Source organism: Callorhinus ursinus, unplaced genomic scaffold, assembly GCF_003265705.2.
Source record: "Callorhinus ursinus isolate GAN/ISIS: 27379988/994484 unplaced genomic scaffold, GSC_fseal_2.0 scaffold59, whole genome shotgun sequence".
NCBI lineage: Eukaryota > Metazoa > Chordata > Mammalia > Carnivora > Otariidae > Callorhinus > Callorhinus ursinus.
The window spans coordinates 7354746-7380179 of NW_027397121.1; the positions used below are offsets into that span (position 1 = coordinate 7354746).

General features: G+C 42.0%; 1 long non-coding RNA gene and 1 other non-coding gene across 4 annotated transcripts; both read right to left on the minus strand.

Moving 5' to 3' along the window:
* Positions 1–8380: 8380 nt before the first annotated feature.
* Positions 8381–22838, minus strand: LOC112816133 (uncharacterized). 3 transcript variants are annotated; one of them, XR_012375896.1, is made up of 5 exons: positions 22747–22838; positions 13471–13601; positions 12506–12602; positions 10607–10726; positions 8381–9145 (listed from the first exon to the last, which is right to left on the minus strand). It is a non-coding gene; the product is annotated as an uncharacterized lncRNA (long non-coding RNA). The 3 variants fall into 3 exon arrangements; XR_003206124.2 differs by lacking the exon at positions 8381–9145 and having other exon boundaries at positions 10495–10726; XR_012375897.1 differs by lacking the exon at positions 8381–9145 and having other exon boundaries at positions 10495–10726; positions 12506–12710.
* On the minus strand, positions 19351–19478 carry LOC112816192 (small Cajal body-specific RNA 20). Its single transcript, XR_003206140.1, has one exon.
* Positions 22839–25434: the final 2596 nt, after the last annotated feature.

A 25434-nucleotide genomic window follows, 5' to 3' on the forward strand; every position in this document is an offset into this window, starting at 1 on the left:
CTCAGTCTTATCCAGTGTGTATATTATATATATCATCTGCAGTCATTTTATCTCTCCCTGACAATCTTCATAACCTTGATTTTCTTCTGTTGTCATAGTGATGTCTGTGAACCTCCAATACTGTGTTAAACATTTGTAATTATAAAGGACATCCTACCTTTTGCATAATCTCAAAGGGAATGCATTTAATTTCTCCATAAATATATTTGCTATAGATTTTTTGCTAATAATATTTACATGTGGTAAAACTGATCACATTGTTTATGCACTTATTGAGTTGAATTCAGTTGAAATTAATATGAATGTTCTTATTTGGTCTACTGATTTTTTTTTTATCAACATATTATTGATTTTCTGACTTTGTGACTTCACGGCATCCCTAGGTGTTTTGTGTGGTCTCAGCCTATCCATGGTGATGCGATCAGCTAGGAATGCCTGGGGGCACTCACCTGGGTCACTACTACTTGTGGGAAGTCCCTACAGACATTTCCCAGACAGGCCCTTGTGGTTCTTATGACTGCAAGACACTCCCCAGCAACAACCATCAGGGAACTTCGAAAAAAACAAGATTTATTAGCTTATTACTCACAAGTCCTGGAGGGTACATGGCCTGCCCAGAGCCACACAGTGAGGTTGTGGGGGGTGGGAGAGACCTGGGGATCTGCCATTATTGGGGTTGAGGAAAGGGTGCCTTCCTCTGCAGTCACAGGGTCACTCTTTATTGGTGAATTTAAAATGTAAGAACTGGAATTAAAGTGCAGGAAGGGAAAAGCAGGGTCACTCAAGCAGTCCGTTATTGTTATCTAGGTCACCCAGGGCTTTCTAAAAGGGGAATTTCATGGGGGAGTCGGGGGAGGGCAGCTGGGCTCTTTATTCTTTATCTAGTTGTATATCAGGCAATATGTGTCTTTTCGATGGATATCTTTGAGATGGATGCCTTGGCAATCAAAAGCTTAATGTCAGGCACTTACATTACAATAAAATAAACTAATAGTCATGCACTTACACTATCCTAGTACAAATCTTATTTGATCGAAATGAATCATTCTTGTAATATATTGTTGGATTCAGTGACATGGCTGACATTAATCCATAATTTTCTTCTCCTGTACTATCCTTAGCTGGCTCTGAAGATAAAGATGCACCAGCCCTATAAGATGATTCAGAAAGCTTTTGTTCCTTTCTGTGTTCTAGAATGACATGTATAAGAGAAGAACGATTTGTTTTTGAAATGTCCTAGCTGCCATGTTAGGACAAGGGCTGTTGGGAAGGTGTTCTTTGCTTTCCCAAGCTGGTGTCTTTGATGGTCATGACTCTATTTCAGGTTTCTATTACTTCCTGTAGTTTTGACTTTTTGTCTTTCTAGAAACGTATCCATCTAATCTAAATTTTCAGATTTATTGGCATAGAGTTGATCATAACAAACTTTTTTTCATTTAAAAATGTCTGTGTATATAGCCCTTTTTCCCTTTCATTCTGAATCTCCTACATTTTCTTTAACGGTTTTGCCAGATGGGTCTGTCAGTCTTTTTAAACTTTCCATTGAATCAAACTTTCATTTTGTTTATCTTCCCTATTTTTTGTTCTCTAGTTCACTGAATTCTGTCCTTGTCTTTACTATTTACATTTTTTTTTTCTTTTGCTGTTTTTCTACTTTTCCATTCTCTTAATGGAAATGATTAGCAAATTTGTTTTCAGGCTTCCTTTCCTAATATATCTGTTTAAAAGCTAGACGTTTCTTTCTAGGCACTACTTTTGATATACAGGTTTTCACCTACTATGAAGTGTTCCGTCATTTATATTTTAATTCCTATGGTTATTTAATTGCATATTTGGGGTATATGGAGTTCATTTGTTTATTCTTTTTCATCAATTTAGAATTCAATTGCATTATGGTCAAAGAACATATGTGATATTAATTTGAACACACTGAGGCTTTCTTTGTGGCTTAATAAATGTTGTTTTCAGAAATGTGCCATGTATGCTTGAAAACAATGTGCATGTTGTTGGTTGTGGAAATCTCTATGTAGTTATTTGAGCCTTTTACTTGTATTATTAAGATCTTCTATATCTTTGTTTATTTTCTTTTTGCTTCTGCTCTTAGTTTTTGAGGATATGTTAAAATCTGTAGTTAAATTTGAAGATTTTCAATTTTTAGAGTCTTTCTCCACTTATTTCTGTCATTTGTTGCTCTTGTATTTTGAGGTTTTATTTTCAGAAGAATATATGTTCATGTTCATTATAGTTTCTTGCTCTAGTTTTTTCACTCGCCTTTAATTCTCTTTTGGCAGATGTGAGATTTGTTATGTCAGTTATCTTTGTTTACCTGCCTGAAGTGCCTTTTTCCGTTATTTGGTTTTTGACCTTTAGATATTCATTTATTCTGTGTGACTTTGTTAGACTGTGTTGAAGACACAATCTGAGCTTTTCTTCTTTTTATTGGTTGTTTAGCTCATTCAATTTATTGCAGTTACTATTATATTAAAAATTTACTATCATATTATTAAAATGTTTATTTAATATACTTTATTCTTGTTCACTTTTCTCATCTCTCATTCCTAAAGGCTAGGCCAAATTCTGTTACTATAAAAGTTGTAGTTTCTAATTATACTCATAAAATGGCTTATCTTAATGCCCTTAATTACATTGATTAAAACACTGATAAATCCCTTTTTCTTCCTGCCTCACAAAAGAGACAAGCACTTTGCAGTATTTTTCATTTTTCCCTATTATCACTACCTAGCATCTTCTTTATGTTAATATTAACTACATTTAATTTTTTGTTTGTTTTAAACTCTTTTTTCTTACTTTTTAAAAAAAGATTTTATTTATTTATTTGTGTGTGTGAGAGAGAGAGAGCACAAGCAGGGGGAGCTACAGGTAGAGGGAGAAGCAGGCTCTCCTCTGAACAGGGAGCCCGAAGCGGGGCTCGATCCTGGGACCCTGGGATCATGACCTGAGCTGAACGCAGATGCTTAACTTACGGAGCCACCCAGGTGCCCCTTAGGGGTGCTTTTTAAAAAAGTATTTTAGGGCGCCTGGGTGGCTCAGTTGGTTAAGCGACTGCCTTCGGCTCAGGTCATGATCCTGGAGTTCCAGGATCAAGTCCCGCATCAGGCTCCGTGCTCAGCAGGGAGTCTGCTTCTCCCTCTGACCCTCCCTCCTCTCATGTGCTCTCTCTCTCTCTCTCATTCTCTCTCTCAAATAAATAAATAAAATCTTCAAAAAAATAAAAAAGTATTTTAGGGGCTGCCTTCAGCTCAGGTCATGATCCTAGGGTCCTTAGATCAAGCCCTGCATCAGGCTCCCTGCTCAGTGGGGACCCTGCTTCTCCCTCTGCCCCTCCCCCCACTTGTGTGCACACACTCTCTCTCTGTCTCAGATAAATAAATAAAATCTCTTAAAAACTTTTAAAAAGCATTTCAAAAGTGGTTTTTTGAATAGCAAAGCATCTGAGGTTGAAATGTTTGAGAATATTCATGTTGTATTAAAATGACCATGTGTTATGGGTATACATTTTGGGATTGAAAGTTCTTTTTCTTCAATTCTATGCAAGTAACATCTCATTGTGTTCTGGCATTAAGTGCTGCTGTTGATAGGAATGATGTCTATTTGTTCTTTTCCAGATGGATCTGCTCTTGTTCTTTTACAGGTGGAACTGCTCTCTCTGCAAGTGTTGAGAATTTTTTTTTTCTTTGAAGTTCTTACAGTCTTCTTATAATGTATCTAAATATGTGTGCTTTTTAAAGAGATGTGTTTTTAAAAAATCTATTTTTCGGGGCGCCTGGGTGGCTCAGTCAGTTAAGCGGCTGCCTTCGGCCCAGGTCATGATCCCAGGGTCCTGGGATCGAGTCCCGCGTCGGGCTCCCTGCTGAGCGGGGAGCCTGCTTATCCCTCTCCCTCTACCTGCCGCTCCCCCTGCTTGTGCTCTCTCTCTCTCTAATAAAAAATAAAAAAATCTTTAAAAAAATCTATTTGTCATCAATGTACCATGTCAAACTAAGTTATATCATCTTTCTATAAAGCCTAGAAATCTGTTCTTTTTTTCAGACATTTCATCTCCGTTTACGATTTTCCCCACTTTCTAGGTGTCTGATTATCAAGATGTCAGGAAGTCAGTTTTGATCCTTCATGTCTCACAGCTTTTCTTTTATATTTCCTATTGTTTAATCTTTCACACTGCCCTTCAGAGCATTTCTTAGTCCGACCTCTTGTTTATTAATTATTCTTCAGTTGCAGAAGTCCCACCAGTTATTTCATCTAAATATTCTTTATTCCAACCATTATTAAAACTCAATATTTCTGCTTGATAATTGGTTTCTTGTTTTTTCCTCAAATTACCAATATCCTTCTTTACCTCTCTTTTTAAACCCTTTTACTGTGAACTAGCAGACATATGTAAAAATGCACAAAACATTAATGTACAGCCAGTGATTATCAAGAGAACACTCACGTAACTAGTACCTAGGTCAGGGAATAGAACATTGTTAACACCCCAGAGGCCCTCTTTAGGCCAGTAGATAATTTGTAAACCTTTTATGAGCTAGAAGCTTCTTTTATCCACAAGGCCTAGTATAATTCCTTATACAAAATAAGTCCTCAATACATGTGTCTGGTCTGATATAAGTGAGTGATATATTATTTATTTAATGTCTACTTATTGATTACTTTCTACCTCCAAAGATTCCAACTCTTTTGAAGTTGGATACATCCATGTGATTTGCTTTGGATAATGAAGTGTGAGAAGTGACACATTATTTCCAGGAGGGATCATTTAGAGCCAGTGTATGATTCACTAGGGTCCTTCACTCTGCTTGGGAAATTATGGGAGCAGGTGTCAAAGAAGGTCTGTCATCCTGGCTCCCTGAAAAACTATAAGTAGCCGAGCTACCCTGCTGACACAATGGACATGCAGCATGAGTGAAAACTAGACATCACATGATTTGTACATCAGCACCTCCTATTTTATGTTTATTATATAAAATGCAAGGGGGCTCCTGGGTGGCTCAGTTGGTTGTGTCTGACTCTTGATCTCAGCTCAGGTCTTGATCTCTGGGTTGTGAGTTCAAGCCTGCATTGGGCTCCATGCTGGGCATGGAGTCTACTTTAAAAAATGCAAGAAAGAGATGTGTTCCAAGAGACTTCAAAGAAACAGAGAGGCAGGAGAATTAGAAGAATATTTCATCACCTAAGGCATTTCAGGAACAAGGAAGTAATTAGTGATGTTAGATGTTTATAATCTGGCAACTAAGATAAATATCCAATGGGCCAGTATTGAAGGGTTATTGGCGCCCCTTTAAAGAGCAGCTTCACATACTGTGCCCAAGTCCTACCTCCTTCAACTTTGGTCATCGCGCTGCTGGGCCTCACTGTCTCAGGAGTTTCAGAGCACTGTGGAGAGCTGGAGAGTGAAATGACATCTCCCTAGGGTGCCCCTTGACTTCTCACTGATTCTCCTCTGGGGGCAACAACATTTGCTGGGAAGACTACCTCCCGAGGGGTCGGTGAGGAAAGAAAATGGAGGCAGGTGTGTAAAGGGATGGAGGATGCAAAGCTAAACCGGGAGTTCTAACCCCACCGTGTTTGTCCTACTGCAGGTGACAACACTTTGTGACAGAAGAGGACATAGAGGAATCCCCAGCATCAGATCTACTTCAAAGCTCCAATGCCTCTGAATGTCTGTGCTCCTCAACACCAATGACTGATGTCCCCAAAGACCCCTCCAATTCCTGCCTGTCTGTGATCCTACTTGCACTTAGCACTCAATAAATGCTGGAATTTGATGTATGGTGACAATTTAGTCCCCACACTGGATGGTGTATAGGCCCTGGTTTCCTCTGAGACTCCTCCCTACAGAGCATTCTTTCTGAGTAATCCCAAGGATCAATAAATACTTGTGTGTGTTTGGCATTTCTGGTGCCTCCTTTGTGACTCCAGGGCCTTTCTTCGGTCTCTATATCTTCAGTTCCCTAGAAGCACATATCCTGGACCTGTAATGTGGATGTAGTTATTGCAGTTTCTGAGCCTACCAGGTGTAGAGAATGTTTGCTCTGCCCTGGGTACTTCCCTAACCTATAGCATGGGGTGGAGGGCACAAGGATTGTTGATGTCACTGTGGGGTTGATTTACTCTGAACTATTCATCTCATCTCCATCCTGCTGCTAACCTCCTTTGTTCACCCCCTTTTTATTTCACCCAGAATTCTGATCACTTCTGGACTCTGACCCCCAGGGCTCCTCTCCTCCTCCAGGCAGCAGAAAAGATCCATTTTCCAGTAGACACACTGTTTTGCAGGAGTTTCCCATGGTAAATTTGTTAAGCCTTTAGTAACTTAAGGTCTCTTTTATACCATGTCATACTGTACTCTATCCACTAGTCCTCTACCTGCCCCATCCTGCCAGGCTTTACTTTATTCCCCCTCCCCCACATCTTTTCAGGGGCATCTGCAACCATCTTTGCAGATCCCAGTATGTTAGCTGGCTTACTGATGTCTGAATCTCAACTGTCAATTAAGGTCATGTTTCCCACAGGGTCCCTGGGCCTGGAGCAAAGTGTAGGCATATGGATATGTATCTGTTTCCGATGGAGAATTTTAACATAAACTGCTCACCATTCTATTATACATGGTCTTGGTGGTAAATTGGAACTAGAAATTAAGAGGTGTTATGAGGCTTTGATACAGAAAACTAGAAGTTATAATATTAAATTACGCATAAGGGGCAGCTTAAGGAGATGCCTCTTCCTGTTTCTCAGTTCCTCTCAGGCCCTATCCTAATGTGTTGGATGTGGGAGTTCTGGACATGGAGGATGTGGGGGTATGGTCAGCTGCCCCACAGGGCCTAGCATAGTTCCTTATAATCAGAATGCAAAAAATATTAACTATTTCACTTTTAATTATTATACTTTTTATTTCTTCTTGCAGTTTTTATCTTTTTATATGAGATTTCTCTAATATTTTACCTTAACCATAGCTTATCCTCATCACTCTCCTCTGCTACTCTGGCCATCACTGGTTCCTCACTGGTTCCAGTGAGGGCTCCTGCCTGGTTCTGTGGAAGGAGCCCCCACCTGGAGCACTGGCTCTACAGAGTGATCTTCAGATCTTGGACAATGCAGACTCACCATAATTTCCCCTTTCTGACCTTTGATGGATGTTAAAATGTCATTTTGATGACCCCTTTGTGAGAAACTGGTCCTTCCAAAATCACTCCAGACCACCAGGTACCATTGTTCCCATCACACGCACACCCTGATCTCCTCACTCTGCTGAGAATAGCAGCCCCCGCATGATATCAGAGCCCCAAAGTCTTTCTCAGGGAGTAAGCCCACATGGAAAGCCCCCTAAGGTCATTCCCCTGAGCTGGATCCTCCAGGAGGAGCAGCTCTGCACTTACCTGGGGTGTCTCTGCTCTGAACCAAAGGGGAGCTTAGCATCAACCAAGGACATCATGAGAGCGGCCATCCCTGGGACCCCAGTGATCCTCGGGACCACCATCCTGGAGCCTGGGAAAGGATGGGGGCTGAGAGACTTGCAGTCAGAACAGCTCTCACTAAATGGGCCCCACTCCTAAAATATATTAATATATTATTAATATATTAATTTATATACTATATGCTATAATATTAAAATATTAGAGATGATGAACTTGGGTAGCCTTCCTTAACCCCTGGGTGTGGCCAGATTCTGAAAAAGGGAACCAATAAGCAGGAATTGTCATTCACTAGATAGAAGTTTGGTATAAAGCACATAATTCTTTAAGGTGTAAGATTCATTGAAGACAGTATAAGGAAAGGGATCCTCATTTTGAGCAACTGGGTGAGTCATAAGGTTTGATTGCTTATGTGTTTTCCTCCCTAGGAACAGATCCCAACGAATGTCATTCCCACTCCATGGTGAACACCATCTCCCTTGCACAGACATGTTCTGGGATAGAGCAGTCCTAAGCAGTGTGTTGAAGATCTAGGGGGATTAGACTCCCTACCTTTAAACTCTGGGGTCCATCCTTTCTTTGCATTTCAATATTTTGGCAGGGGGCAGAATTTGTAAACACCAAATGATCCCTTGCTAATTTATAGGTGGTTCTGATATGTGTTTCTGATTTTTTTTTTAACCCACTATGACTAGTTTCCTCTCATGTAGAATGGAGATTATTATGGAGCCTATGTCATTGGTTTATTGGGAAATCTAATTGGGATAATACTCAGTATTTGTAAGTCTCTTAAAACAGAGCTGGCGCATAGTAAGGAATCAAGAAATGTTCATTATTATACTGCAAGGCTAATTAAAAACAGAAAAACAGTTGAATAAATACAAAACACAATTAATTTTAACAATATAAGTTCTATCACTTTGTTAATAAGTATCAGGGGCTTTTACTACAGTTCTACACAAATTTATGAAAAGACATCAAATTTATATATAAAAAAAGAATTTATAAAGCAAAGTTAATTTTACACTAAGTGGTAAAATATTAGAGAAATCTCGTATAAAAAGATAAAAACTGCAAGAAGAAATAAAAAGAATAATTAGAAGTGAAATAGTTAATATTTTTTGCATTCTGATTATATGTCTGGAAATTTTTGATTAAATATTATCAGATTCCTCCAAAATTATCAAAGGAATGAAAGGGTAAAATATAACATTACTTAATAACAATCAAGGGAATTCTTATATGATACAAAAAATCAACATGAAATTATGAAGAAAATTATCCATTCACAAAAGTTACTACAAATAAAAAATGTTCCAGGATCAATTTCAAAGACGTATTTCCAATCAATCCCATTAAAAGGAAGGTGATTATCATGTCTCCATTTTTGTTCTCTTCCTCTTATCCCTGAACCCCACATAGGTTGGGACTTTCTCAGCCGCGTCGTTTCTCGCCTCTTTCCCAGACACTAAGATGCTCCTTCTGACATTTTCTGGTTGGCTAAGCCCCGCTGATCTGTTTCACCTCCACCCCTTCTCCCTCCACCAGATAGGGAAATAAGTCCTGGATTCAGAGCTCCTCTGAATCCTGCTCTGCTCTGCCTCATTCTCTCCCCACTGTCTGCCTCATTCTCTCCCCACTGTCTGCCTCATTCTCTCCTGCTCTGCCTCATTCTCTCCCCACTGTCTGCCTCACGGCAGCCACTGCAGATGTACCTGGAAGACATAAGGAAAAGAAAAAAACCTTTGAGTTATGAGGGTTAAATGAAGCAATGCCCACACATAACAGGTTATGGGAGTCACGGTTTATTCGCCATGCTCAGCGCCTCTCTTCCTGGGCTCCCTCACTTAATCATCCCATCCTTTCTGCAGACCCCAGCTATGCTTACTCCTGGCTTAGTAACACCCAAGTATGCACCCTCAGCCTCTCTTGGAAACGAAGGCAGCTGGTCCCACGCAAGGCCAGATGGGAGGGGTGCAGTGGGCGGGGAGCAAGCAGAGGGAAGAACAGGGGGCGGGGCCGGGGGCGGGGCCAGGGGACGAACAAGATGCCGGGGCTGCTTGTAAGGAGGGAGGAGGCACCACCTCCGTGCGTCAGAGATCTTCTGAGCGCTCAGTATGTGCCTCAGGAGGTAATAATTCATAGTTTATGCAGAAAGGACCACTTAGAACTTATCTCGACTTTCCGGATAATTTCATATGAAACAGAAAACCCAAAATCATTTTGGATTGTAAAAGCAGCCCCAAGTTTAAAAAAGAGAACTGCATCTACTGCTTTGAGCATTTTAACACTGTGTGAATTACGAGGACAGGAGGCCTGGATGGTCTGATGACTACAGACTTAAAGGATAAACCTGTATCTTCTATAACTTGTTGCATTAAAAAGGCTAAGCCTTGTTTGGTCAAGGACTATTTATCATGGTATGCAAAACAAAGGGCTTAAGTTTATTACATTTCCAATTTTAAATTCTGATCTTAACTTGATTTCTTTTTAAAAAAGATTTATTTATTTACTTTAGGGGGAGGGGCAGAGGGAGAAGGAGAGAGAGACTCCTCAAGCAGACATCCCACTGAGCGGGGAGCCTGATGCAGGGCTCCATCCCAGGACTGAGATTGTGACCTGAGCCAAAATCAAGAGTCAGACGCTCAATCAGCTGAGCCACCCAGGTACCCTTTAATTTGATTTCTTAACGGTAATGATAAAACACGCTCTTTGTAAGTTATATGTTGAATCAGTGCTGTGTGAATATAGGTCATATAACACAAAATTCACCATCTGCTCATCCTTGAATAACTAAGAATGGTCCCAGACCTACAGGGATAAAAGTAGCAAACACAAATCACTATCTTTGGGACAGCCCAAAGATAGAGGGTGAATTCAGAGGAGGTCCATGTCCAATCTGCCACCTTTCCCAAGAGTTAGGATATCCCCTTTTCATGCTTTCCTTCTTGCCTGTGTATACACAACAATGAACCTCTTCATGAACTCCATTGTTTACAAAAATCCTCAAACAAAAGCAATGGCAGAGATGACTTGGTGCATATTCTTAAGAGAAAACAGACAATAACATTGACCTTTTATTATTTATGGAACTATAAGAAGGGAACTTGGATAGGGGCCCTGAGAGAAAGTGTGCATGGAATCAAAGAACAACTATAGAAACTAGTTTCAGTTACTTCGTAGTAACATCCTCTTGGGAGGCTGAAGTCTGTCCCAGAACCAGCCTCTAGGACTGAGGAAAGATAGAAAAATGCTTGTTCCGGGGCACACGGAGGTCTTTGGGTCAGATCAGGAACCTGCAGAGGTAAAAGGAAAAGTTATCTCAGGTTGCTGATTTCTCTTCCTTTAAGGCTCAGGAAAGAAAAATTTGGTGACATACTGAGTCTCAGCCTGATGAAAAATAAGAATTTTTCTGGGCTTCCTTCATCAGTGGAATAAAGTAACGCTCGTTTTCCACACTTGCTAACCGGCTGAAGTTTAAAGAGAGGCTCAGGCCTGAGACCCTCTCCCAGTAGATGATTTAGAGTCACGGTGCAATGAAAGGACTTTCTGCGGGGCACCTGGGTGGCTCAGTCGTTAAGCGTCTGCCTTTGGCTCAGGTCATGATCCCAGGGTCCTGGGATTGAGCCCCACGTGGAGCCCTGCATCAGGCTCCCTGCTCCGCAGGAAGCCTGCTTCTCCCTCTCCCACTCCCCCTGCTTGTGTTCCCTCTCTCGCTGTGTCTCTCTCTGTCAAATAAATAAGTAAAATCGGGGCGCCTGGGTGGCTCAGTCGTTGGGCGTCTGCCTTCGGCTCAGGTCATGATCCCAGGGTCCTGGGATTGAGTCCCACATCGGGCTCCCTCCTGGGGGGGAAGCTTGCTTCTCCCTCTCCCACTCCCCCTGCTTGTGTTCCTGCTCTTGCTATCTCTCTCTGTCAAATACGTAAATAAAATCTTTAAAATAAATAAATAAGTAAATAAATAAATAAAATCTTAAAAAAAAAGAAAGAAAGAAAGGACTTTCTGCAACCCACCCCCCAAGAAAAACAAAGCAGGAGTATTACTTGGTTTTCAAGATTGTCGTTATGTGAAAATGAAAGGAGAAAAGGAATGTCTTCAGCCATTAAAAGCATCTTAGACAATTAGATAAACTTTCCAATCTCATTTCCATTGCCATGGTCTGATCCCTGGGAAGTAAGGCAGGGGCTGGTTGAAGACTAATCCATACTAAATGAACTCAGGCATGACCTGAGTATCTGCAGCCCCCATGCGTCTGGTTGAGATAAGATTCCAGCCTGGGAATTTCTCTCTCCCTCGAGGCTGTTTTTGCTCCCTGACAATCTGATTTCAGTGGCCTCCAGGATTCTCTGGCATTGCTTTTCTGTGTCAGTTCCTTATCATGGAAGATGGGTGAGTAAGGGGAAAGCAAACCTCAGCCACCTCTCAGGTTTTCTTACCTTTCTTGCTCCTCATTCGCACTAAGATGCCCACTACAAGGAAGATGAGCCCCAGCACAAAGCTTGAGATTCCAGCCAGCGTTCCTCTGGGCAGAATCAGGGTGCCTCCGGGAAACACAGACTGGAGTCAGTCTCACCTCTACCTGCTGCAACCCCCTCAGGTACTATCTGAGATTCTGGGACCTGATGTAGAACTCCAATATGAAGGCTATGACAGATACATACCTTGGAGAAGGAGGAAATTTAGAAAGGACCCCCAAGTTCTGGAAATTAGGCTGTGACTTCAAAAAGGACACACATGCTAATTCTGGTAGCTGCCTCTCAAAATAACTCACTAAGCTAAAAGACCGAAGGCAGAGAACAGTTCCCATGTGTGAGGGTAATTCGGGAAGGCGTCTGAGTTTCCTAGGTTTTCTGACAAGAGCAGAGACCTACGAATCCTTAGCATCCCCTAGGTCAGGGTGGCCAAGTCTCTGCTGCCCCAGCTCTGAACTATTCTCAGGGACTTCTCTAGGAAAAAGATGGGGGTAGAAATGACCCCAGTGTATAGACACATGACAAGATGAGTGGACCCCAGAGCTAGAACATCCCCTGTTCTCAGAATTTGGAGTCTACATGGTTATCAGGGAATAACTCACTCCACTCCACAGTGACAGGACCATCCAGGCTGGGGTGCTCCACTTGGCAGGTCCAGCCATCTCCCTGCTGAAGGGTCATTGCCAGTATCACCAGGATCTGGAAGATCCAGTCTTTATTATGGATCAGGTTGGTGGACATAACCCTAGCTGTTTTCCTCCTGTCCACTCAGGAACCAGTGGGGTTGAATGTGGCCTGGATAGAAATCTGTCACATAGTATACAAGAAGGCTGAGGTGCTGTAGGGGCCATTCTTCAAAGGGGAGGTGTTCGCTTTAGGCTTGACTAAGAATTGTAAAAAGGAAAAAGAGCTAATGGCATATGAGATTATTATTTCTTAGACATTTTTGTTATAGAGTTGATTTCTAGATGTTTAAAATATAAATGATATAATTAGGCTAGGAGATATGGGTGGTACTGAACAGATGGAAATAAACCTTCAAATGGAATATTCATGACCTTGAATTATATAATAAGGATTGAGAAGAATGGGAGAGAGACAAGGCAGTACTTTGTGGCACATTTAGCAGAAATTTTAACTGTAAAAAAAAAAGAAATTTTAACTGTAAGTCAGTGAGTAATAGCCTTTGGACAAAGAATATATAACCAGCTGTGAAATGACCTATGTTTTCAATGTTTATCTTGATTAAAAGGATGAAAAATTTGCTCAAATAATTTCTTAAAATTAAATATACAGACAATAGCATTCTCTTGTTATATGAATCTAATAACTTTTTTTTAAATGAAGGAAATTAAGCAAGTTTGATATGGCTTATTCTTTAAATAACTTAAATATTTTTTCTACAAAAGTCCAAAATCTTCATATTTATAGTGCTATCCCCAAACCCAGTATTCTGAGCCCCTACATGCTTCATCAGTAGGCATACTAGTCCTTTAAGTTCCTCTTCTGCAATATGTCTTCTCAGGCTCCTTGAAGAATCCCCCAAACAGTCAGATGTTATCTGTACCTCCACATTTCTCTGCTTGATGGCCCCTTTCCTTCTTCTTCATCTTCTGTGCTGCTCATAGGTCAATTTCCAAGTGCAGTTTCTTCTTTTGGATAGCTCCCTCCAGAGGGCAGAAAGTGTCCATTGTGTCCCTAGAGAAAATTCAGAGCAGTTTCCCAAAACAGAGCTTCTAGCTCCTTAATAATTTAGTTCTTCCTTTTCTACTTTGTGCACAAATACTCTAGGGTGCAGCTGGGTCAGGTAAAGGTACAGTAACTATACCCATGACCATTGTTCCCTGTTATATTTTTGCCTTGTGCATACCAGGAGAGTGAGAAAATATCACAAAAAACTAAACTGAATGGGTGTGCAAGCACTTCCTATAGCTCCTCTCCCTGGCTCAGCACAGAGTGAGCAGGTGATAAAACCCAGCTCCCAGCTTCTCCCTGGAAGGAATTAGACTGTGCATCTAGCACCCTGACTTTTCTAGCTGTTGACTGAGGGTCTGGCTTCTAACTACCCTGTCCATAGGAGAGGGCCTGGAATTTGCTAGTCTCCTGGGGACAACAGAGAACAAGTGGTGGTTTTGAATAGGTTTATGGGTTCCTCTTATGGCTCCTTCTCCCTCAGTTCACTTCAGTGATAAAGCCCAGCATCCAGCTTCTCCCTGGAAGGAGTTGGACTACACATCTAGCCCCCCAACTTTTCCAGGTGCTACTGGAGAGACTGGCTTCCAATTCACCAGTCTTTGAGAACTGACAGGGATTGAAATTCACTAGGCCCCTGGGAACTACAGAGAGCAAAGCAATGGTTTAAAAGTATGTGGTCTGAACAAGAATGCAGGTATTTGTCACAGCTCTTCTCCTTGGCTCAGTGCAGAATGAGTGGGTGATAAACTCTAGCTCCCAGATTGTCCCTGAGGAAAGAAGGAATTGGATCACATATGCAGCACCCAACTTTTTCAGCTGCTACTCAAGGAGTTGGCTTCTATCTCACCTGTCTCGGGGCACTGACAGGACTTGTCACACTCTAGATTCCTGGTGGCTGCTAAGTACACAGACAATGGTTTGGAAACACATACAGAGATCTGAAAGACACCCATAATCTTTGGTTGGGATGATTGGTAAGGGTCTTCTCCTGTATGAGGCCAGTCCATGAAGACTAGGAGATGTGGCTGTTTTGTCTAATGCACAGACACCAACACAGAGTCAAGGAAAATGAAGAAGCAGGGAACTATGTTCCAAACAAAAAAATAACATAAATTTCTTAAAATCAATCCTAATGAAATAGAAATGTGATTTACCCAACAATCAAATTCAAAGTAAAATCTTGGGTAAAATCATTTACCCAAGAATTCAAAATAATTATCATTAAGATGCTCACTGAAGTTAGGAGAGCAATGCATGAACAAAGTGAGAATTTCAACAAAGAGTTAGAAAAATTTTAAAGTACCAAACAGAAATCATAAAGTTGAAGAATACAATAACTGAACTGAAAAATTCAACAGAGGTGTTCAACAGCAGACTAGATCAAGTAGAAGAAAGTATTAGTGAAATTGAAAACGAGTCACTGGAAGTCATCCAGTCAGAGGAACCAAAAGAAAAAAGAATGAAAAGAGTGAAGATAGCTTAAGGGACTGGGGACATCATCAAATTGACCAATATAAACATGATGGGAGTCTCAGAGGAAGAAGAGAGAGAGAGAAAGGGGCAGAATGCTTATTCAAAGAAATAATGTTGAAAACTTCCCAAATCTGGGGAAGCCTAAAGATCCAAGAAGCCTAAAGAATATTAAAGGAGATGTACCCAAAGAAACCCACACTGAAGCGCATTATAATTAAATTATCAAAGTCAAAGACAAAGGGAGAATTTTGAAAGCAGCAGGAAAAAAGCAACTTGTCACATACTAGAAAACCCCAATAAAACTATCAGTAGATTTTTCAGCAGAAACATTGCAGGCCAAAAGAGTGGGATGATATATATATAAAGTGCTGAAAGAAAACAAATCCTGCCAACCAAGAATGCTATATTCAGCAAAAACTGTCCTTCAAAAATGAAGGGAAGATAAAGACTTTCTCAGACAAACTAAGGGAGTCCATCACCACTAAGACCTGCCTTATAGGAAATGTTAGAACGAGGTGAAATGAAAGGATGCTAACAGCAAAATGATAACTTAAGAAAGTAAGAAACACATTAGTAAAGGTGAAAATATAGACAAATATGGAATGCTGTATCACTGTAACATTGATGAGCAGATCATTTTTAAATCTAGTGAAAAAAAGACAAAAGCACTAAAGTAACTATAACTAAAATCATATTAATGGATATACAATATAAATAGATGTAAACTGTGACATCAGTAACATATACGGGGGTAGGGGAGAGGTAAAAGTGTAGAGTTCTTGTATGCAAGTCACGTTAAGTTGTTATCAGCTTAAAAGAGAGTGTTATAGCTAGAAGGTATTTATATAAGCCCCACTGTAACTACAAAGAAAATACCTATAGAAGCTACACAAAAGAAAAAGAACTAAAGTCTATCAATACAAAAAAAAAAAAACCCACACAAAGGAAGACAGAGAAAAAGAGGGACAAAGAACTATAAGACAAACAGAAAACGGTTAACAAAATGGTAATATTAAATCCTTCTCAATCAATAATTACTGTAGATGTAAATCGTTTAACTCCCCAATCAAAAGACATAGAGTGACTGAATGGATAAAAAATCCAAGATCCAACTATATGCTGTCTATTAGAAAATTACTTTATTACTTTTTAAAATTTTAATTCAATTAGCCAACTTATAGTACATTTTCAGTTTCAGATGTAGTGTTTAATAATTTATCAATTGTATATAACACCCAGTGCTCATCGTATCACATGCCCTCCTAAATGCTCATCACCCAATTACCCCATCTCCCCACCCACCTCCCCTCCAGCAACCCTCAGTTTGTTTCCTGGAGTTAAGAGTCTTTCATGTTGGGGTGCCTGGGTGGCTCAGATGGTTAAGCGTCTGCCTTCAGCTCAGGTCATGATCCCAGAGTCCTGGGATCGGGTCCCACATTGGGCTCCCTGCTCCTTGGGAGCCTGCTTCTCCCTCTGCCTCTCTCTCTCTCTCTCTCTCTCTCTGTCTCTCATAAATAAATAAATAAAATCTTTTTTAAAAAAAAGAGTCTCTCATATTTTTTCTCCCTCTGATGACTTCCCATTCTGTTTTCCCTCCCTTCCCCTACAGTCCTCTGCCCTGTTTCTTATATTTCACATGAGTGAAACCATATGATAATTGTCTTTCTCTGATTGACTTATTTCACTCAGCATAATACCCTCCAGTTCTATTCACATCAAGAAACTTACTTTAGGGACGCCTGGGTGGCTCATTTGGTTAAGCGGCTGCCTTTGACTCACTCAGGTCATGATCCCAGGGTCAGAATATACATTTCTGTTATACAGAAATGTATAACAAAATGGAATCAAGAAGAAATAGAAAGCCTGAACAGACCAGTAACAAATAAGAAAATTGAAGGAATAATTAAAAACCTTCCAACAAAGATAAGCCCAGGACCAGATGGCTTAATGGATGAATTCTACCAAACATTCAAAGAAGAATTAAAACCAATCCATCTAAAACTCTTCCAAAAAATAGAGGGAACACTTCCAAACCATTTATGAGTCCAGCAACACCCTAATACCAAAAGCTAGACAAAGATAACACAAGAAAAGAAAACCACAGACCAATATCCCTAATGAACACAGATGTTAAAATAGTAGAATATTAGCAGACCAATTCAACAGCACATTAAAAGGATTATATATCATGACCAAGTGGGATTTATCTGTGGGATGAAAAGATGGTTCAATAATGGCAAAATCAATTAATGTGACACATCATATTAACAGAATGAAAGATAAACATGATCATCTCACGATAGATGAATAGACACAGAAAAAGCATTTGACAACATCCATTTGGGATAAACACTATCAGCAAAATAGATATAGAGGAACTTACCTCAACACAATAAAGGCCATATATTAAAAGCCCACAGCTAACATAATGAATGAAGAAAACCTGAAAGCTTTTCTTCTAAGGTCTGATACAAGGCAAGGATGCCCACTCTTGCCACTTCTATTCAACATAGTACTGGAAATCCTAGCCAGAGCAATTAGACAAGAAAAAGAAATGAAAGGCATTCAAAACAGAAAGGAAGAAATAAATTTATCTGTTTTCAGATGACATGATCATATATGTGGAAAACTCCAAAGACTCAACAACAACAACAAAACTATTAGAACTAATAAATGAATCCAGTAAAGTAGTAGGAAACAAAATCAATGTGTGAAAATCAGTGATGTTTCTATACACTAAAAACGAACTCTCTGAAAAGAAAATTAAGGAAACAATCCTAATCACATAGCAACAAAAAGACTAAAATACTTAGGAATAAACTTAACCAAAGAGATGAAAAATTTGTCCACTGAAAATTCTAAAACATTGATGAAGGAAATCCACGCAGACACAGATAAAAGAAAAGACCTCAATGTTCATGGATTGGAAGGATGGATTGGTCCAGACTACTAAGGTAATTTACAGATTCAGTGCAATTCCTAAATCCCAATGGAATTCTTTATAGAAATCGGAAAAAAATCTTTTTTTTTAAAATTTTATTTATTTATTTGATGGAGAGCACAAGCAGGGGGAGCAGCAGAGAGAGAGGGAGAAGCAGACTCCTGGATGAGCAGGATCATGGCCTGGGCCAAAGGCAGACAATTAACCGACTGAGCCACCCAGGTACCCCTAGAAAAAATAATCTTAATTACATGAAACACAGAAGACCCCAAATAGACAAAACAATCTTGAGCAATAAGAACAAAGCTGGAGGCATCACATTTCCTTTTTTTTTTCCACAGAAAGTGATTTATTGCTTTTAGAACGAAATAAAATGCTTTCAGAACTTTTATTAGTTAAGAAAAACTGTTAGAGGGGCGCCTGGGTGGCTCAGTTGGTTAAGCAACTGCCTTCGGCTCAGGTCATGATCCTGGAGTCCCGGGATCGAGTCCCACATCGGGCTCCCTGCTCAGCAGGGAGTCTGCTTCTCCCTCTGACCCTCTTCCCTCTCGTGCTCTCTATCTCTCATTCTCTGTCAAATAAATAAATAAAATCCTTAAAAAAAAGAAAAAAGAAAAACTGTTAGAACTTGAAAACTTTTCTAAAACATTACTTTGTCAGCTGATGAAGTAGGCACTTCAACACAGAAAACTTCCCATTTGCAACTGTGTGGAGCCCAAGCTGTCCAATTAGATGCAGCTAACTGCTTAGAAGTGGGGCTTGCACTTCGGCCAGTGTACTGTCAGGTCTAACCTCTTTGCTCTGATGCCTGTGGTGCTCCTTCTTCTCCAGCACCCACTCACAGCTCTTCTTCACCACCCCACGCCTCACAATCCTGTACGGGACTCTGTGTAGGAGACAGCCCTGAGTGGGTAGATGGAGTGGCCTGGCAACACCCAAGCTAATGACACAGGGAAAAATGGTGATCCTCCCTGAGTTAGGTGGCCTTGGATGCCCCTTCTACACAGAAGTCCCCACTTTTGGGTACCCTCTCCTCTTCCAGTGATATCCCCCAAGAGCCAAAGAAGTTGTTCAGTAGGAGAGCAAGAGGTGAGAGGCCCCACTCCCTCACAGGCGTCTTTGTGGTAGATGACTATCTGTTTAGGTGTTTGTTAGGTGTTGCCTATGGGGTAGGGAGGGGGCTAAGTTACTTTTGGGGCAACACAGGCCAGGATCAGCTCATGAGAGCCTGGCACTAACTAACGAGAGCCAAAGGCCCCATGTTGTCACTTCAGCCCCTACTCTGGCTGTAGGGCTAGCATGCCTGGTGTAGACCAAGTGGGAGTTTCCAGCAACTCCAGATGTCTGAGGCAGGAAAACAAGGCTGCCAGCCTGTGGCAACCCTGACAATGATCCTCAAGGGCTGATCCTGGCCTCCAGCCCTGGCTAAGAGAAAAGGGACCCTCCAGCCCCATGGGAGAGAGGCCTTGCCTAATTTCAAAATACATTACAATCAAAACAGTATGGTCCTGGTGAAAAAACAGACATATAGGAAAATGGAACAGAATAGAGGGCCCAGAACTAAATCAGTGCATCTATGCATCTATCTATGGTCAGTTGGTCTTCAACAAGAGTTTCAAAAACACTCAATGGGGAAAGGAGAGTCTCTTCAATAAATATTGTTGGGAAAATTGGATATCTATATGCAGAAGAATGAAACTGGGCCCTTGTCTCGCACCATATGCAAAAATCAACTCAAAATAGATTAAAGACTTAAACGTAAGACTTGAAACCATAAAATCCTAGAAGAAAACATAGGGGGAAATCTCCTTGACATATGAGGAGAGATATCATCTCATACCTGTTAGGATGGCTATTATCAAAAGACAAAAATTAGTGTTGCTGAGGATGTGGAGAAAAGGCAATCCTTGTACACTGGTAGTAGGAATGTAAATTGGTACAGCCATTATGGAAAACAGTATGGAGGGTCCTCAAAAAATTAAAAATAGAACTACCATATAATCCAGCAAACCCACTTCTGAGTATATATATCCATGGTATATATGTATGAATACATATATAATAGATACATAATATATTGTATATATATTAAAATGTTATATATTATACATAATACACATGCTAATTAGCTATATAGCAAACATTATGCTAAGTAAAATAAGGCAGACACAGAAAGACAAATACCGCATGATCTCACATGTGGAATCTAAGATAGTTAAACTCATAGAGGCAGAGAGTAGAATGGTGGTAACTAGGGGCTAGGGGGAAGTAGGAATGGGGAGCTATTGGTCAAAGGGTAGAAATCTTCGATTATCCAAGATGAATACGTTCTGGAGATCTTACGTACAGCATGGTGATATAGTTAACAATGTTGTATTGCATACTTGAAATTTGTTGAGGGTAGATCTCAAGTGTTCTCAACATACACACACACAAAGACTCTGGCTACCCTGTGAAGTGATGGATATGTTAATTAGCTTGATTGTGCGATCATTTCACAATGTATACATATATCAAAGCATCAAGTGGAACACCTTAAATATATATAATTAATATATATAATTCCTATTTGTCAATTATACCTCAACAAGATGGAAGAAGTCTTCAGGATCTGCCAACTCTTACCTGGCTACATGGAAATCAGTAGGGAGCTAATGAAAAATACAGATTTCCAGACCTCAACACCCACTCAGGATCTGAATCTCTGGGCTGCAGTGATTCTGCAGAATCTGTGCTTTAGGGAAGATTTCTAGGAGATTCTGGGGAGCAGGACTTGGGACCTGGTGGCCTAGAAGATAAACCCAAACTCCTTGGGCTGGCATGCAGCACTCTCTGCTATCTGCTATCCAGCAGCTGATCACTGCTAGAGAAAATGATGCCATTTAGCAGATCTGTGACCCTACAAAATCTTGTATAAGGCCCCCAACAATTTACCATTCCCACGACTTGTCTTTGGGCATTTCTCTCACCTAATTACCTCAGCAATTTGCCTTTTAAACGATGTTACTCTCTTAATTCCTATCCAATTTGTCCACCATCTCATTCTTAGCAGACGACCTTGCCTTCCACTTTCCCAACGAAAGAGGAAACAAAAGCTGTCACACACATACACAGCCTGTCCCTTCTCCCACCCTTCATCTTTTCCTTTGTCTCTGTGACAAGAGTCCTTGTTTTTGTTCACAGCTCACTCCTCCACCCCTCACTGCTATTGTCTCTGGTCTCCTCAAGTTGGTGTACCCAGTCTCCTCCTCTGTACAAGTTGACAGAAAGAAGCCTTGAATGGTCTTCTTGACTCAGCGCACATGTCAGCTCTCTCTTCCCTTCATACTCAGACTTCCTAAAAGAACATCACAATTCAGCTCAAACACTACTCTACCAGTGATGGGAAATCAAGACAAGTCAAATGCCATCTCAGCCCCCAAGGATCTTAGGCTCCACACTCATCCTCACCTCCCTTACTTCTCAGCCCATCCTGGTCCTGCTCCTGCTCCCCGTCCTGGAACCAGCCTGCTCTCCCCATGTCTCCCTGATTTCCAAACCCACACTTCACCCTGCCTTTCCTTCATCTTCTGAAGTCATTGCTACCATTGGTTTAGGTCACCTTCTTTTTTTTTTTTTTTAAGATTTTATTTATTTATTTGAGAGAGCGAGAATGAGAGAGAGAGAGAGAGAGCACATGAGCAGGGGGAGGGTCAGAGGGAGAAGCAGACTCCCCGCTGAGCAGGGAGCCCGATACGGGACTCGATCCCAGGACTCCAGGATCATGACCTGAGCCGAAGGCAGTCGCTTAACCAACTGAGCCACCCAGGCGCCCTAGGTCACCTTCTTAACCTCAGTTTCTGGAACAATTCTCTGTCCATTTCTCCTAATACCTGCTCTTCACTTTCAGGTTTCCTTCCCAGGATCTTTCTCTGTTAGCCAACATCACAACTGCCCAGGTTCCTGAGGTGCAGTCCTTTGCTCTCGTCTCCCGGGATCCGCTCTCCTAAATGATCTCAGCGCCTTCTCATGGGCTCCAGACATTTATAGTAACCGGCCACCTGTTGTCCCACAGACATCTCAGACCCATCTTCCCCACCAGCGTTTCTTCCTACATCGCCCGGAGGCGGTGCTGTGCTGGGAGGCTCTGTCGGCACCTCTCTGTCCCACGGGCCACGCCTGCACCCCTGCCTCCTGGGCTCCCCACGCCCCCACGGCCAACCAGGTGCTGGCCTGCGTGCTCCCGGCGACCTCTCCTCTCCTCCGGGGCTCAGCCCCTTCTGGTCCTGCCCTCGCCCTCCCCCGCCCCTCAACCCCAGCCCCAGCCCCAGCTTCCCCTTCCTGCCCCCCGCCCCCCGCCGACAAGCCCCGCCCACACGCCCAGCCCAGCGCGCGTGGCCACGCCCCCGCCCGGCCTCCCGCCAACGCTCCCCGCCCCTCGGCCGCGCGCCCTCTTCCCGACCCGCGTCGGCCTTTTTCCGGCGTGGCCACCGCCCCAGCTCGGTCAGCGGCATGTCTTTCCCGGTCCCCGCGGAAGTGCGCGCTCTCCTTTCCCGTTTACGATGTGCCTGTCCACCAGGCGCCGCGCCCCGGGAGACAGCCGGTGCCCTCAGCGTCCCCGCGGCAGGAAAGGGGAGCGGCGGCGCTGAGCCGGGGGGGGGGGGGAGGTGGCGCCGCCCGACTCCCACTCCCCGCTCGCCCGCCTCGGTCCGCGCGGTCCCGGGGGCGGAGCAGGGCAGCCGCGACCGTCGTTACCTGCTCACTCGCCTCGCCCTTCCCTTGCTTCCAGCTCCTGCCGGTCCTTAAACCCGCGCCACCACTCGCCGGCTGGGAGAGCTAACCTGGAGCCCCCGGGGTCCTAGTGCCGCCCAGATAGCGCAGCTTCGTATTGGGGCGCTTTCGCGGGCTCTCTCGCATTTATTGAGAGATAGAGCCTATTAAAATCAAAACCGAACGGAGACTAGCCTTGAAAATTCTAAGCAGAGTAACCAGTATGATCATACAAACAAAGCATAATTTAGCTTATTTTGCAAGGCTAAGTTGACCTAGATCATTTCTTGTTTGAGCTTCTGGAAATGATAAGCAAAACTTGAACTGGTTCCCATGGATGATATGAAGGGATCACTGAAAATTCTCACTGCAGCCAATCCGTGAAGAATAAACAGTCACTGCTTTCTCACGGCACAAGTAGCTTTATAAAGATATACCCTGGGCCTCATTCCGTGCTCTGGTTCCAGAGCTCCCGGTTTGCAAACTATTTTTGGTGTGTGCACAATAAATTTTTACTAATTACTTTAGTGGTTCATTGGTTTTTACTTTAGCTATTTTGAACCTTTGACAGTATATTTAATGGGCATGGTTCTAGCTATTCTCAAAACGTTTCACCTCAGGGCTGGATTTTTAAAAACTATCTTTTCAGGGGCGCCTCGGTGGCTCAGTCGTTGGGCGTCTGCCTTCGGCTGAGGTCATGATCCCAGGGTCCTGGGATCGAGCCGAGCCCCACATCGGGCTCCCTGCTGGGAGGGAGGCCTGCTTCTCTCCCACTCCCCCTGCTTGTGTACCTGCTCTCTCTCTCTGTCAAATAAACAAACAAAATCTTTAAAAAATAAAAAAATAAATAAAAACTATCTTTTCAAATTGTGAGTTAGGTGACCTTGGTCACAGAACCTTTCTAGGCCTTGGTGTTCTCACCTATGAAAGGAGAGGATTTAACTAAATGATTTCTGAACATTAAACAGTAGGCCTTTCACAGGGAAAAGAAAAAGGTAAATAAATAAACATGCTTACATATATATGAATATATAAAATGTGACTCAATGCTAAGGGGTGATTCAGTGATCTTTAGAGAGGGGTGGTCATGTTAAGGGGAAAGCAATCAATTCTGCTGGCAGCTGGAAGAGGAGGGGGACATGAAGCCTTCAGGCGGAGGTGATATTTCATGTGGGGTCCAGGGAGGGGCAGAATCTCACTAGTGGGGAAAGGCCTCAGTTGGAGGCATGGTAGGGACAGAAAGAGTTCGGAAAATGGAGAGTGGTGCTGTTCTCTCTGACTCCTTTCCTGCTGTTGGACATTCTTGGCTCACGTGTCATCTCCTCCAGGAAGCCTTCCCTTATTTCTTTGTCTTTTCCACAGTTAGGTTCTCTCTCTTCTGTTTCTAGTATTACATCTTAAATATACCTCAGTTTTGTTGTGTTGCATGCTGGAAATGTAGAAATAAATTTCATAAAGCTTTCTTAAAGCCTGCTGTAAGTTAAAATATCTTTTCACCTTTCAAGCATTGCCATAGAGAAACTTGACCTCAGGAGGTGTGGAATGTATCTTGATTGATCAATGAAAATCACCTCAACCTCCAGATAGAACATTTAACCTAAATACCAGCAGAATATATTTAAAAATATGATGCATTAATTTAAAAAAATAGCATTTAGAGACAACAGAAGACAAGCTGGAACATTCACAAATTTGTGGAAATTAAATAAAACACTCAAACAACTAATGGATCAAAAAAGAATCACAAGGGAAATTAGAAAATACTTCAATGAGTGAAAACTAATGCACAACACACAGGACAGCATACCAGCAGTAAGGGCTGCGCTAAGGGGCAAATTTATATCTGTAAACACATTAAAAAGGAAGAAAGGGGACAGCTGGGCGGCTCAGTTGGTTAAATAGCACCGCTGCCTTCAGATCAGGTCATGATCCCAGCGTCCTGGGATCGAGCCCTGCATCGGGCTCCTTGCTCAGCGGGGATCCTGCTTCTCCCTCTGCTTGCCGCACCCCCCCCCCCCCCTTGTGCCCTCTCACTCTGACAAATAAATAAATAAAATCTTAAAAAAAAAAAAAAAAGGAAATAGACCTTGGGACACCCAGGTGGTTCATTTGGTCAAGTGTCTGCCTTAGGCTCACGTTATGATCCTGGAATCCTGGGATCGAGTCTTGCATGGGGCTCCCTGCTCAGCAGGGAGTCTACTTCTCCCTCTGACTCTCCCCCCTATCATGCCCTCTCTCTCATTCTCTCTCTTTCAAATAAATAAATAAAATCTTAAAAAAAAAAAAAGAAAAAGACCTCAAACCAATCACATACTTCACAACCTGAGGAACTAGCAAAAGAACAAACAACCCAAAGCTGGCAAATGGAAGGAAATAATAAAGATTAAAACAGAGATAAATAAAATAGAGAAGAGAAAAATATACTGAAAATAAATAAACCCAAAAGTTGCTTCTTCAAAAAGATTAACAAAATTGAGAAACCATTATATGGATTGACTGAAAAAAGAGAGAGAAGATTCAAATTGCTAGTTAGAAATGAATGGGGGTGGGGGTTGCCTGGGTGGCTCAGTCAGTTAAGCATCTGCCTTCTGCTCAGGTCATGATCTCAGGGTCCTGGAATCCAGCCCCTCGTAGGGCTCCCTGCTCAATGAGGAGTCTGCTTCTTCCTCTCCT